Source organism: Panthera leo, chromosome A3 (genome assembly GCF_018350215.1).
Source record: "Panthera leo isolate Ple1 chromosome A3, P.leo_Ple1_pat1.1, whole genome shotgun sequence".
Lineage (NCBI taxonomy): Eukaryota > Metazoa > Chordata > Mammalia > Carnivora > Felidae > Panthera > Panthera leo.
Window position 1 is genome coordinate 119,360,700 of NC_056681.1, and position 13,767 is coordinate 119,374,466.

Consider the following 13,767-nt stretch of genomic DNA (forward strand, 5'->3'; position numbering starts at 1 on the left):
CATCAACAGTGTAAGAGGGTTCCCCTTTCTCCATCCTTGCCAACATCTATTTTTTCTTGTGTTGTTAATTTTAGCCATTCTGACAGATGTGAGGTGGTATCTCATTGTGATTTTGATTTGTATTTACCTGATGATGAGTGATGTTGAATATATTTTCATGTGTCTGTTAGCCATCTGGATGTCTTTGATTTAAAAAAAAAAATGCTTCACAAATATGTATGTCGTAGGGGCCATGCTAATTTTCACTGTATTGTTCCAATTTTATTTTTTTAATTTTACTTTATTTTTTTTTTACATAAAAAGTTCATTTTTTTTGAGAGAGAGAGCATGAGTGGGGGAAGGAGAGAGAGAAAGGGAGAAAGAATCCCAAGCAGGCTCTGTGTCATCAGTGCAGAGCCCGATGTGGAGGTAGAACTCCTGAACCATAAGATCGTGATCTGAGCCGAACTCAAGATGCCTAACTGACTGAGCCACCCAGATGCCCCTTGCTTGTATCATTCCAATTTTAGTACAGGTGCTGCTGAAGCAAACACTATTCTGAATATTAACTCTTTAACATATATGATTTGCAAATATTTTCTCCAGTTCTGTAGGTCAGCTTTGCACTGTTGTGACTGTGTCCCTTGATGCATAGATTTTAAATTTTAATGTAGTTCATTTTGTCTCTTCTTACTTTTGTTGTCTCTTATTTTAGTGTCCACATTGCTCTCTTTGATGGCGTATTCTTCTATTATTTGGTTGATTAGAAATCTATTTTCCTAGTAACTACTGGAATTTAGGCCATTCCAGTTTTACCATGATGTTATAAACATAGTTTAAGTAAATGTTGTACATATTATTTGTGTTCTTGTAAGAATATAGCAGTACAATTAATTTTTATATTATAATTGGTGGGTCAGAGATGTACCCAATCAGGGTTGGAGAGTACCAAATTGTGCTTCAAAAGGGTTGTGCCATTTTACGGTAATGGATGACAATACCTGTTTCTCATACGCTGACAAATAATGGGCTTTTCATACCTTTTCATTTTTGCAAACTCAGTAGATGAAAAAAATCTGGTTTGATTTCAATTTCTGTATTTATGGTTGCATGACTGTGGTTGAACATCTTCTGATGTTTACTGACCACTTGTATTTGTTTCTCTAAACTACCTTTTTATATCCTTTGCCAGTTTTCTCTTTCTCTCTCTCTCTTTCTTTCTTTCTTTCGATTGTTGGTTTTTTTTCTCATTTATTTAAAAAAATTTAAGTTTATTTTGAGAGAGAGAGAGAGTGTGCACAAGCTGGGTAGGGGCAGAGAGAAGGAGAGACAGAATCCCAAACAGGCTCCGCACCATCAGTGCAGAGCCCGATATGGGGCTTGAACTCACGAACCATTAGAACGTGACCTGAGCTGGAGGCTTAACCTACTGCACCACCCAGGTACCCCTTTCTCATTTATTTATAACAACTTTTTCTGTGTGTGATATATTTTCCTGGTTTTTATTTAGACTTTGTTTATGGGTTTGTGTGTGTACATGTGCATACACACGGTACCAAGTTTTTCATTTTTATGTAGTCACATTTGGTAATATTTCTCCTCCTGTTTCTCTGGTTTTGTGTCATTCTATGGAAAGCATACTTAACAAAAGCAGAATCCATAAAGGCGAAGATTTGACTGCATAATAATGGAAAAAAACCCAAACCCTTTTGTGGGTAAAAATAATACTTGCACATGATAGAAAGTGTGGGGAGGGTTAAAAGGAAAAAAATCACCCACTGTCCTCACTACCCAGTGGCAACCACCATTAGTATTTCAGCCTAATTGATTTGCACTTTTCCCCCCCTCCTAACTTAGTCTTCTTTTGATTTGTGGAGAATCATTGGTATGTAACATGGTCACTGACCTTGAGGTAACACTGGACTTATTGTGGGGGAATGATGACTCTTATTTCTTTCATGAACTCTAGTGGTTCACTAGACCTCCTGTCAGCTCCTAAGGGGTTAGAAGGGTGGAAGCAAGAGCAGGGAGTATTGGTATTAGAAGGTCATCATGGTGAGATTCAAAAATCTGCTCATGTGAAAGTGACTGCAGATTGTGTTGTCTTTTCCTTCCTTACGTTGTGCAACTTTTCCCTTAATATTTAATAAAGCTCTCTTTTTACAGTGCCTCCAGTTGCTTTTTTTTTCTTTTTTAAACTTTGCAAAGGCAGAAAAAAAGGTATTTTGACTCACTTTTTTCATGGAGCTTTAAATAGAAATTGTACCTCTGGGGGTGCCTGGGGGTGGCTTAATTGTTAGGCTTTGAGCTCTTGATTTATGCTCAGGTCATGATTTCACGGTTCACGGGAATGAGCTCCACGAGCTCCGACAGCACAGAGCCCACCCACTTTGAATTCTCTCTCTCCCTCTCTGCCCCTCCCCCATGCTTGTACATCTCTCAAAATAAATAATAAAATAAAACTAAAAAAAAAAATAAAGGAAATTGCACTTCTGTGGGGCTGTTGTGGTGGTGGTGATATTAATCACAGAGGAAAACTCTTGAGTTTCCTTCTGAAAGAAAGGTGAAATTCAGTAAATCTAAGTTGGAATTTCTTGCTCATCTGTCCTGTTTAGATTTTTTTCTAGTTCTCTTTTGATTAAAACCTTGACTATTTTGTCTCAGTGAATAAGTGCATTTCACTGTGTGGAGACAAGAGTTAGAGACTAAAATAAGCAGGAATGATAAAAGTATGTATACAATTAAATGGCAAAATTGTCCATTTTGAGTACCTAAAGTTGAGAAGGAAGGGTGTCATTGAGGATGTGAGTGACTTCATGAGTGAGGTGAGACTTTAACTTGGTTCTTTTGAACAAGGATATGGAAGTCCGGGTTGTGTTTGACATCTATAAAATTCTTCAGTCTTAAGACAATTGCCTTGTCTTAAGGCATTTGCTTTCACTGACTTTGGGAATATTTCATCATATAGTTCAGTAACTTACAGAACTTTAAAAATATATAATTTTTTTTCTCCTATACTAGGTTAAAAGCTTTTTGTGACTAGTAGGCTCTAATTATTGCCAGTGTATTTGCCATAATTAGCTTTACTGTTATGAACCCATGTGTATGGATTCAGAATAGATTTACCTATTTTAGGAGTTCTTAATCTTGATCTAGGGATGGGCTCTATGTCAGGATTGTTTTTGAAAATGGTAGAGGGCATTAAGGAAGACACTTGTTGGGATGAGCACTGGGTGTTGTATGTGAGCAATGAACCACGGGCATCTACCCCCAAAACCAAGAGCACACTTTACACACTATATGTTAGCCAATTTGACAATAAATTATATTTTTAAAAAAGGGGGGGGGGCATTGTGAAGATATTCTTTCTCTCTCTCTCTCTCTTTCCCTCCCTTCCTTCCTCCCTCCCTTCCTCACTACCTCCCTATCTCTTTTGTTGGTCTTTTGGATGTTTGAAAGCTGTTAGCTTCAGTGTCCCATCATTCAAGTTTAAGTCAGTAGTTCCTGTTATTCTGCTCCTGCAGCCTTAGTTTGAGTCTTCTGTCCATTTCTAAGTGAATTACTATGGCCAAGAGGTTGGAAAGTGCTTTTTTTCTTGCTTTATTGCTAGTGTTGGTTCCCACCATATGGATTGAGAATGGAGGAAGGAGGTGGGTCTCCAAAGGTGAATCAGGGCCTTTTAACCAGAGAAATGTTGAATGGTACATAAATGGTTAAAATCACAAGTGTACCTTAAACTTCATGGGATCTGGTGACCGACAGAAACTAACCATAAACTTTTTTTTTTCTCCTTAGAAGAGTTTTCATAGCTATCATCAGACTTTCAAAGGGATATGAACCCCTAAAGAAAGTTAAATTTTCATATGGGTCTGGGAAGAAAAGGCCATTTTAAATGAGGAAAGATTCATTACCAAAGGTGTACGTGAGAATGATTTTTGAGACAGTGGAATTAGATTAACTTAATCCAGTGAAGATAGTATATTGAGGATGGTAGAGTATAAATTTGGATATTTTAGATGCCTTGTTATGTGATCGAACTATAGTTGACTCTTGAATAACATGGGTTAGGGGTGCTGATTCCCCGTGCAGTTGAAAATCTGAGTATTACTTTGGACTCCCCCAAAACTTAACTACTTAATAGCCTACTACTGATGGAAGCCTTACCAATAAACCAACAGTTGATTAACACATATTTTGTATGTTACATGCATTACATACTGTGTTCTTATAATAATGTAAGCCAGAGAAAAGAAAACGTTAAGATCATGAGAGAAAATACATCTACAGTACTCTGCCGTATGTATCCAAAAAAAGTCTGTGTGTAAGTGGAGTTGTGTAGTTCGAACCCATGTTGTTCAAGCGTATGCTGTATAGAAGGTGCTTAGATATTGTTGAAATCAATATGGTAAAAAAAAAAAAAATTCAAGTAGTTTAAGAGAATAAGAGAAGTACTTTTAAAAATAATAAATTGCTTCCTTCTTTTCCATAATTATACCTTTCACTTACTTCTTTTCTCTAGATATTATAGTTGTGATTTCCCTGTTGGTCCAAGACTTTTTTTTTGGGTTGAGATAAAAAACAGTTTTAAGGACTTATTTTATTTTTTATAATTTATGATTTTATTGCATTATAATCACAACAAAAAGAACATTTTATGGTTTTTGTAATTATTGAAGCTTCCTAATAGGCAATTTTTCTAACCATTTTACTAGTGATTGGGAGATAAAGTAGAAGTTTTTGGAGTTTGAAATTTGGTATATCTTTGAAATCAACCTTACTCATTTTATTATTCATATACTCTTATCTCTGTCTTGCAGTCATACATGAGAATTGTAGAGGAAAGATTGAGAGAGAGGGGCGCCTTAACTCTAATTAAGATAGTGGTTGCTATAGTAGCTTCATTTTTTTTTTAGTGTATGGCTTAGCTCACTTCATTTTTTTTAACTTATTTTTTCTCCCTTTTTTATTTGAGAGAGAGAGAGAGTACAATCAGGGGAGAGGAGCAGAGGGAGAGAGAGAGAAAATCCTAAGCAGGCTTCACCCTCAGTGCGGAGCCTGATGTGGGGCTCGATCCCACAACCCTGGGATCACGATCAGAGCTGAAGTCAAGAGTTGGACGTTCAACTGACCGAGCCACCCAGGAACACCTAGCTTACTTCATTTTGTTGGAAATTTTTATCAGGGATGGTGACAACCCTGATAGAATTTAGAACCTACTTTTTATCTTAGACATAGAATCCTTTTACATAAATTCTTTTTTGATAGTAACACATTTGTACAGTGGTACTACCAGCATCCTATTCTGTTCCTTTTCCTTTGTTAGCTGGCTCATCTCTTTGAGGGACTCAGAGTAGGACTTTGTTGATGACAAGTTTTGGACACTTAGCAGGAACAGTAGTTAAGGTTTATCAGTTTTCATGAGAGGAAGCCTCTATGCTGTTGGGCTTATAAATAACCTTCATCCCTGCCACTATGACTTCCTCATTTGTGGGTCTGTTGCATATGTATGGAGTGGTTTAAGACAGTCTGGAGCATTTGTTCACCCTGGCAGTTGGTTTAGGATTTCTGGTAAGGTTGCTAACTTCCCTGGACTTGTGAGCTGCCTTGCTGCTATTTGGGCTTTCGTGGCTTTGGAGAAAGCCCTGAGGCAGAAAAGTGGAGAGACTCATGGACCCTTGGGATAGGCTACTCTCAGCATGAGGTGGGACACTGTCATTGTAAGTGGGAACTGTCCACAGCATATGTGGCTGAATTCCCCTTGGGCTGAGGGGATGTGATACAGGGCACCACCTGTTTCTGCTGTATACTATGCAAAAGATGGGAAACAGTTCCCAAATCTATCATTAGGAGATGGTTAAGTAAATAGTAGTATAATTATACAATGGAGTATTATGCAACTATAAAAAGGAATAGTTGCTTTCTATATACACATAGGGTTCTTCAAGATGCACTAAGAAGGTCATGTATTGAGTATTGTGTGTGACTTACTGCCTTTTGTGTGTAAAAGTGAAAGAAGATAAATATATTTGTGTTTGTTCATGATTGCTTTAATGTTAGGAGGCTACATAAGAAACTGAGTGTCTGAGTAAGAGATGGGGGGGTACATGAAGGGGTTGAAGGTGAGGCGGGGAAAGGAATGAAACTTTTCGCTGTATATTTTTTGTTTTCTTTAAATGTGGTATCTGTTCTTTTTTTTCTTTTTTAAGTAAAACCACCCTGATGAAATATTGAGTTTGAATATTATTTTGAGAGACAGAGAGATCATGCATGGGAGGGGCAGAGAGAGAGGGAGCATCCCAAGCAGGCTCCACACCATCAGTACAGAGCCTAACATGGGGCTCAAACCCATGAAACTTGAGATCATGACCTGAGCTGAAATCAAGAGTCAGACGCATAACCGACTGAGCCACCCACGCACTCCTGAATTTTATTTTCCATGTGGCTAAATAAACTAAAACTTATCATGGCTTTTCATGGCTCTTGTTTTGCCCTCAAATATTCCCATGCCTGGCAACTTGTCACTCAGTTCTCAGCTTAAATGTTGGGTAGTCACTGAGGCCTGATTACTCAGTGGATTTCTCTCTTTTCCCATTCACTGTCAACCTTATTATCCTGTTTTATTTTGTGTATTGCACTTACCACTATGTGAAGAAAAAAATTTTTTTCTTACATATTTGTTGTCTGTTTCTACCATTAGAATGCTAACTTGCCTAACAGCCAGAGCCTGTTATGTATTGTCTACCATCTCTTGGCATTCTTTTTTTATTTTTGTTTGATGGCTACAGTTGATGCAGTATCTTTTTTCCTCCTAAGGATAACCCCCCCCCCCCCCCCCCCAGCTAAACAGAGAACTTTATCCTTTCTGTTTCTCACCCCTCTTTCCCTAAATTTTTCTGTTGGATATCCTTTCACTGCTTCTGTTATTTTGGTCATTTCAGGTGTTAAGACAGTATCTCAGATGTGAATAAGTGCAGTTTAATACAAACCGTAATTTCCACCCTAACCCATTTTCAAATTTGTTTTTTTCCTTAATTTGTGCTTACTCTTGAATTTCAGGGAGTGTGGCGTATTTTTCCAGTATTCCTTCATTTTGGCTTAATTCCTTTAAAAATCAATTTATTGAGGTATATGCCAGCTTTTTTGAGGTGTAATATTTATGTACTACAATGCATACATCTTAAAAGTATAGCTGAATTCATTTTGACAAATGTATGCAACCATGTGACCACCACCCTAGTCAAAGTATAGAACATTTCTATCTTTTCAAAAAGCTCCTTCGGGGTGCCTGGGTGGTTCAATCAGTTGAGTGTCTGACTCTTGATTTTGGCTCAAGTCATGAACCTAGGGTCGTGGGATTGAGCCCCATGTTGGGCTCCTTGCTGAGCCCGGAGCCTGCTTGAGATTCTCTCTCTGCTCCCCCCCCCCCCACTCTTGTGCACATACATGCTCTCGCTTTAAAAAAAAAAAAGTTCCTTCATTTTCCTTTGCAGATTTGACAAAGTTTCCTAGTCAGTGCATAAGTGTTCTTTTATTTTGTAGTTTCCTCTGTATTTGAAATACTGCATAATTTTTATAGGAAGAATTAAATGTTCTTTACTTTTGCTTCCATATGTATTTTTTTATGATGTTTATTTATTTTTGAGAGCGAGAAAGAGAGAGAGAGAGAGGGAGTGCAAGTGGGGTAGGAACAGAGAGAGAGGGAGACACAGAATCTGGAGCAGGCTCCAGGCTCTGTCTGAGCTGTCAGCACAGAGCCCGACGCTGGCCTTGAACTCAGACTGTGAGATCATGACCTGAGCCGAAGTTGGAAACTTAATCAACTGAGCCACCCAGGTGCCCCTCTGTAGTCCTTTATATCCTTTTAGTATTTCTTCTCTCATAGTTGTCTGTCTCTCCTTTCTGCCATTCTTTCTCTACCCTAGTTGTGAACTGGGCTTGCTTGTTTTTTTGTTTTGTTTTTTTTTTTTTTTGAGAGAGAGAGAGAGAGAGAGAGCAAGAGAGCGAGTGTGATCTGGGGAGAGGGGCAGAGGGTGAGAGAAAGAATTTTAAGCAGGCTCCATGCTCATTGCAGATCCGGACTCTGGGCTCAGTCCCACAACCCTGGGATCATGACCTGAGCTGCAATCAAGAGTCAGACGGACGCTCAACCCACTGAGGCATTCAGGGGTCCCAGGGCTTGTTTCTTATTCATCTTTGCAGTCCCAGGTTTTGGCACTTAGACAGTTAGTGATTGTGTGTTACAGTGAGAATTAAATTTAGAAGTGGTATGGATGTGTCACTGATTGAGGAAGGCAGTATAGCATAATGCTTAGGAGCAAAGAGTCTTGTCCTCCATCACTTGCTGGCTGATGTGACCTTGGGTAAATTACTTATTTTTCCTGTGCCAAAGTTTTCACATCTGAAAAAAATGCCATATTAGCATCTACCTGGTAGGTTTATTGTAAAGATTAAATGAGCTAATGTATGTAAAGCACTTAAAACGGTACCTGGCACTTAAATTCTAGATAAGTATTAAATCCTCAGAATTTTGAGAGAATGAGCTTTTGGGAACTTTCTTTTTTCTTTCTTTCTTTCTTTCTTTCTTTCTTTCTTTCTTTCTTTCTTTCTTTCTTTCTTTTTGGCTGAACTAGGGAGTGTACATAACATACAGACTTCTTGGATAATCAGATAAAAATAACCTAATGTAGAGCAGAATGACTTGATAGAGCTGTTCAGAATTGAGGGACTTTTAGGTAAAACTGTACTTGTGAGCTTGAGAAGCCAGCCCATATAGCTATCTGTAGCTATCTGGGCCCCTATCTGTAGCTATATGGGCCCATATATATAGCTATATGTAGCCCATATAGCTATCTGGCTATCTGCAGCTGCCTCTTTGTATTAAAAAAATTTTTTTTATTAATGTTTATTTATTTTTGAGAGAGAGAGGGTGAGACAGAGCACAAGTGGGAGAGGGGAAGACAGAGAGGGAAGGGAGACAGAGAATCCAAAGCAGGCTCCAGGCTCCGAGCTGTCAGCACAGAGCCTGACGTGGGGCTTGGACCCACGAACTGTGAGATCATGACCTGAGCCGAAGTCAGATGCCCAACAGACTGAGCCACCCAGGCACCCCTGCCTCTTTGTATTTAAATATTCTCAGCCGCTTCTTACATTTAAGTTTCTGTCCCTGAATCTACAAACTTATTTGCATTTGCATTCACCTTTCATCCTTTCTTGTTTAAAAAAAAAATTAATTTTTATGGAGCCAGTCTTACCGTCTGTGTTCCTGAATCCGCCAGTCAGCCCTCACGTTTTACACTTAGTATATGATAGGCACTAAGGGTACTATATGAACAAAACAGAAGGTCTCAGCCCTTATGGAACTTATGTACCAGTGGGTAAGACAGATGATGTAAAATGCAGTTATAATAAATACAGTATGATAAGAACTATGGGGGGTGTATATAGAATGCTGCTGTAGGAGCGTATTGATTTTTGAAACCGTGAGAGGATGGAAATGTGCAAAGAGGTTAGAAATTAAGAGAATTCTGAAGGAGATCATTATTAAAATACTGTGGAGAATAAAAAGTCACTGGTGGAGAGGGTAGGAGGGAAACAAGGAGAGTCTGGTGTAACAGAGCTGAGCTGAGTGCATCTCAGGACAGAGTTAGTGATCAACAGATACTGCTAAGCAGCCAGGTAAGGTCCTTTTCTGTCTTTCCTTTTCAGATATTTGGCTCTATAAGTTATTCCTTCTAAGTTGCATGTATTGTTACTTTTTGTTTAGGTTCTAAACTCACGTAGTGTTTGCATAGTTAGTTAGGTGGGGGATACTGCATCCTCTTGACTCATCTTGTTTCAAGTGTCAAATTATAAGTAGCACAAGTTTGGGTAATGAAGGATTTGTCAAACTTGATCTGAATAATCTATTTGTCTATTTGAGGTGGGGAGAATTGGATAGCTAGGGATGCTTCTCTTTCCTTTTTTCCTGGTTCCGTGAAACTTGTTCAAGTCCATTTGACTATACAATTTTTCCTTGACTCCACATTTCCTTCACTGTTTTAGGAAGAGTTGTTTTAATTCCCTGTCACCACTTCTGGACCTCCCATTCAGTGCTAGGCCCTGTCAAGTTTGATTTCTTCTCTCTTGGTTAAGTGGAATCTGAACCTGTAAAACTAATTAAAGAGCTCTTTGTTGGGGCACCTGTGTGGCTCAGTCAGTTAACTGTCTGACTTTGGCTCAGGTCATGACCTCATGTTTCATGAGTACGAGCCCTGCGTTGGGGTTTGTGCTGATAGCTCAGAGCCTGGAGACTGCTCTGGATTCTGTGTCTCCCTCTTTCTCCGCCCCTCCCCTGCTTGTGCACGCACGTGCTCTCTCTCTCTCTCTTTTTGTCTCTCTCAAAAATAAACATTAAAAAAAGGGTTACTTGTTGCTAAATACAGGGGATTTTGAAGTTGTCTCAGTTTAGGCAGTTTTTGACATGATTGACCACTTCATCGTTCTTAGAATGTTTTGTCTTTTCTGAGGCACCATGTTCTTCTGATTTTCTTCTTAGTCCTCTAGCCACTCCTTACTTACTGGCTGGGTTTTCTTCTCTGACTCTTACACAGTGGTATATTGGTTTTGTAGTATAGGCTTACATCATTCTGCATATTTCCTGGGTGACCTTATTCATTACTATGACTTTAGTTACACTAATTGAAACTAATTAGTTAACACTAATTGAAGCTTAGTAAGTAAGCCATATAACACTGATTTAAATCTATAAAGATTATCATATTTTTATCTGCACATTTTAAATGCAAGATAAAATCACCTAGATTATACAAAATTCAGGCTCTGCATATATGCATATCTGGAAGGAACTCATGAGTGCATCAATAATTGAAATGCTGTTGTTTATGCTAGAGTTAAACTTGAATCTTAGGGGCCGTCTAGATTTTTCTTGGTACTTAGAAAGTGTAATTTTAATATCTTACTTATTAGCTGGATGTGAGAATCTGCAAATAAAGAAATAGATACTTTTTTATAAAATAGGTGTTTTAATTTTTTAAAGTAGGCTCCATGCCCACCATGGAGCCCAACATGGGGTTTGAACTCACAACCCTGAGGTTAAACATGATCTGAGACTTAAGAGTTGGGCACTTAACCGACTGAGCCACCCAGGCACCCAAGAAATAGATGTTTCAGGCACACTTTAAAATTTTTATTTTATCATGCTTTAATTCAGTGTGATGTTAATTTTAATTCTTCTGAGCAGAGGTGCCTGGCTGACTCAGTTGTAGAGCATGCAACTCTTGATCTTGGGGTCATGAGTTCAAGCCCCACATTAGGTGTAGAGCTTACAGTAAAATAAAAAATTCTTCTGAGAAGCTATTCTGATTGTCATAAAGTAGTTTCTTCAAATTGTGTTTGTAGTAGTTCCATGAACAATGCCAAAGGAATGCTATTTTTGTTTGATAAACACTGCCCTCCTGTGGTTAACGTAAGCTAAATGTTTTGTAAAACTACTATGGTCTTTCTGGTAAAATAATGTAATAGTAATACAATGTAGTAATAGTATTGTAATAGTAATGTATCTAGTGTATCTGCACATTTTTCTCTCTCTGTCTATGCATAATGCATATTTTCTTATTAAAAATTAAGTGAATTAAAAGTTAAATGTAAATGAAAAGTTGGAAAAATATTAAGCTATCTAAGGGAGGGAAGATATAAAATGTAGAAGTGCTAAAGAAAATCAAAAGAGGGGTGCTTAGGTGGTTCAGTTGGTTGAGTGTCCAACTCTTGATTTCGACTCAGGTCATGATCTCACAGTTCGTATGTTTGAGCCCTGCATAAGGCTCCATGCTGATGGTGCACAGCATGCTTGGGATTGTTCCCCCCCCCCCCCACTTCTCTCTGTGCCCCTCCCGATGCATGTGGTCTCTGTTCCTCTAAATAAATGAATAAACATTGAAAACAAAAAGCTACCAGAAAAAAAAAAAAAAGGAAATAAAAAGAGAAGACCAGTTATAATACATGGAGTTAATAAAAACCTCCATGTAAAAATAGCAGTAATGAAAAGATAAAGGATAAACTGGAAAAAATATTTGCAATAAATGTGACAGCAGAAGTTTTAGTATTCATTTTAAAGTTTTAATATATTGAATGTGAAAATAGAAATACAAATGGTATATATACTAAGTAGACAGTGGTCATGAATAACCAGTTTACAAGTGAGGAAACACAGTTATTAAATCACAGAAATATATTAATTTGTAATGATATTTCATAAAAGGATATTCATAATATTCCTAATGATGCTTCAAACAAACAACCCAACTTCACTGGTTCCCTTTGGAGCATACTAGGAAAGTTGGGTAATTACTCTGAAAATTATTAAATAGGACATAATCAAACACTTACCCTTGTCTGTATGAATTCTCTGCCTTTCAGGTAACCAAAAAGTAGATGGAGGAAAACATTTCTTTTTGGAAGGATTTTAGCTAATGAATGAAGAAGGAATGATAGACTTATCACCATTTTTGGACACCTAAATAAAATAACGAGTCTAGGTAGTGATCATTATGGGTACTAAAACAATTAGGTAGGAATGCTTATGGGAAACTTTTTAATACTTTATAGTATAAAATAGCTTGTAGTTTATAATATGAAACTCTATAGAAGTCATTTCAAAAAAAGAGACCACAGATGTTTTGTGTTCTGACGTGGTGTGATAGGAAGTCTCCAACACTGCCTATGAAGTGTTTTTGCTAAAATAAAATACAAATCTGAGCCAGTCTCTAGGTGTTAATTCTAATATTCAGGAAATATGAGGGACAGAGTACTATACAATTAACAAAATATGGAAATGTGGGAAACTATAGCACAATCTACCTGGTTTCTTCAGTAAATAAATTGGAAGAAAAATGGAAGAAATCTATAGATTAGAAGAGAGTTTAAGACGTATGTTAACCAAATGTGATATGTTTGGGTCTTTGAATACTGATTTGAGCAGTCTAACTGTTTAAAAAAGTTTGTTTTTTTCATGAAAATTGGGGATGTCTAAATAATTTGGTATTAAAGAATTGTAGTTATTTTTTGAGGCTTAAAATTTGTTTTTAATGTTTATTTTTGAGAGAGAGAGAGACAGGAGTGCAAGTGGGGGAGGGGCAGAAAGAAAGAAAGACACAGAATCTGAAGCAGGCTCCAGGCACTGAGCTTGTCAGCACAGAGTCCAACGTGGGGCTCGAACCCATGAACCATGAGATCATGACCTGAGCCGAAGTCGGATGATTAATGACTGAGCCTCCCAGGCGCCCCTAGGGGCAGAGAATCTTTCACAGGTTCTATGCTCAGTGCAAAGCTCTATGCCGGGCTTGGTCCTGAGACCCTGGGAGCAGGACCTAAGCTGAAGAGACGGACGCTCTACCAACTGAGCCACCCAGGCACCTCAAGAAAAACATTCGTTTCTTCTCCAAACTGAGTGATTTATGGCTCTAAGTATTGAGAAATCTAGCACAAATAATTTTCTAAATTTAAAATTAATTTTGAGTTCCTAATATTTAAAGGAACTAGTGATAAACTTTTTTTTTTTTAAAGGAAAGTAAATATCCCTTATGCAGTTGTAACTAACTGGTTTCTTCTATTTTATTTCATTAAAGACTAGTATATCTAGAAAATCTGGGAAGTCCTCACTAGAAAGGCGTATAAAAATTTTTAGGTCTTTTTTTTTTTTTTTAATAATTTTTAAAAATTTATTTTAGAGAGAGAGAAAGACAGAGCACAGATAGGGGAGGGACAGAGACAGAGAGGGAGGCACAGAATCCG

The 13,767-nt window shown here is 37.8% G+C and overlaps 1 protein-coding gene and 1 pseudogene across 4 annotated transcripts in view; one reads left to right on the plus strand and one right to left on the minus strand.

The window, feature by feature from the left end:
- Positions 1–13,767, plus strand: part of ASXL2 (ASXL transcriptional regulator 2) — a 123,703-nt gene that overhangs the window by 22,625 nt on the left and 87,311 nt on the right. The gene's annotated exons all lie outside the window — the stretch shown is intronic.
- Positions 191–278, minus strand: LOC122216727 (annotated as a pseudogene).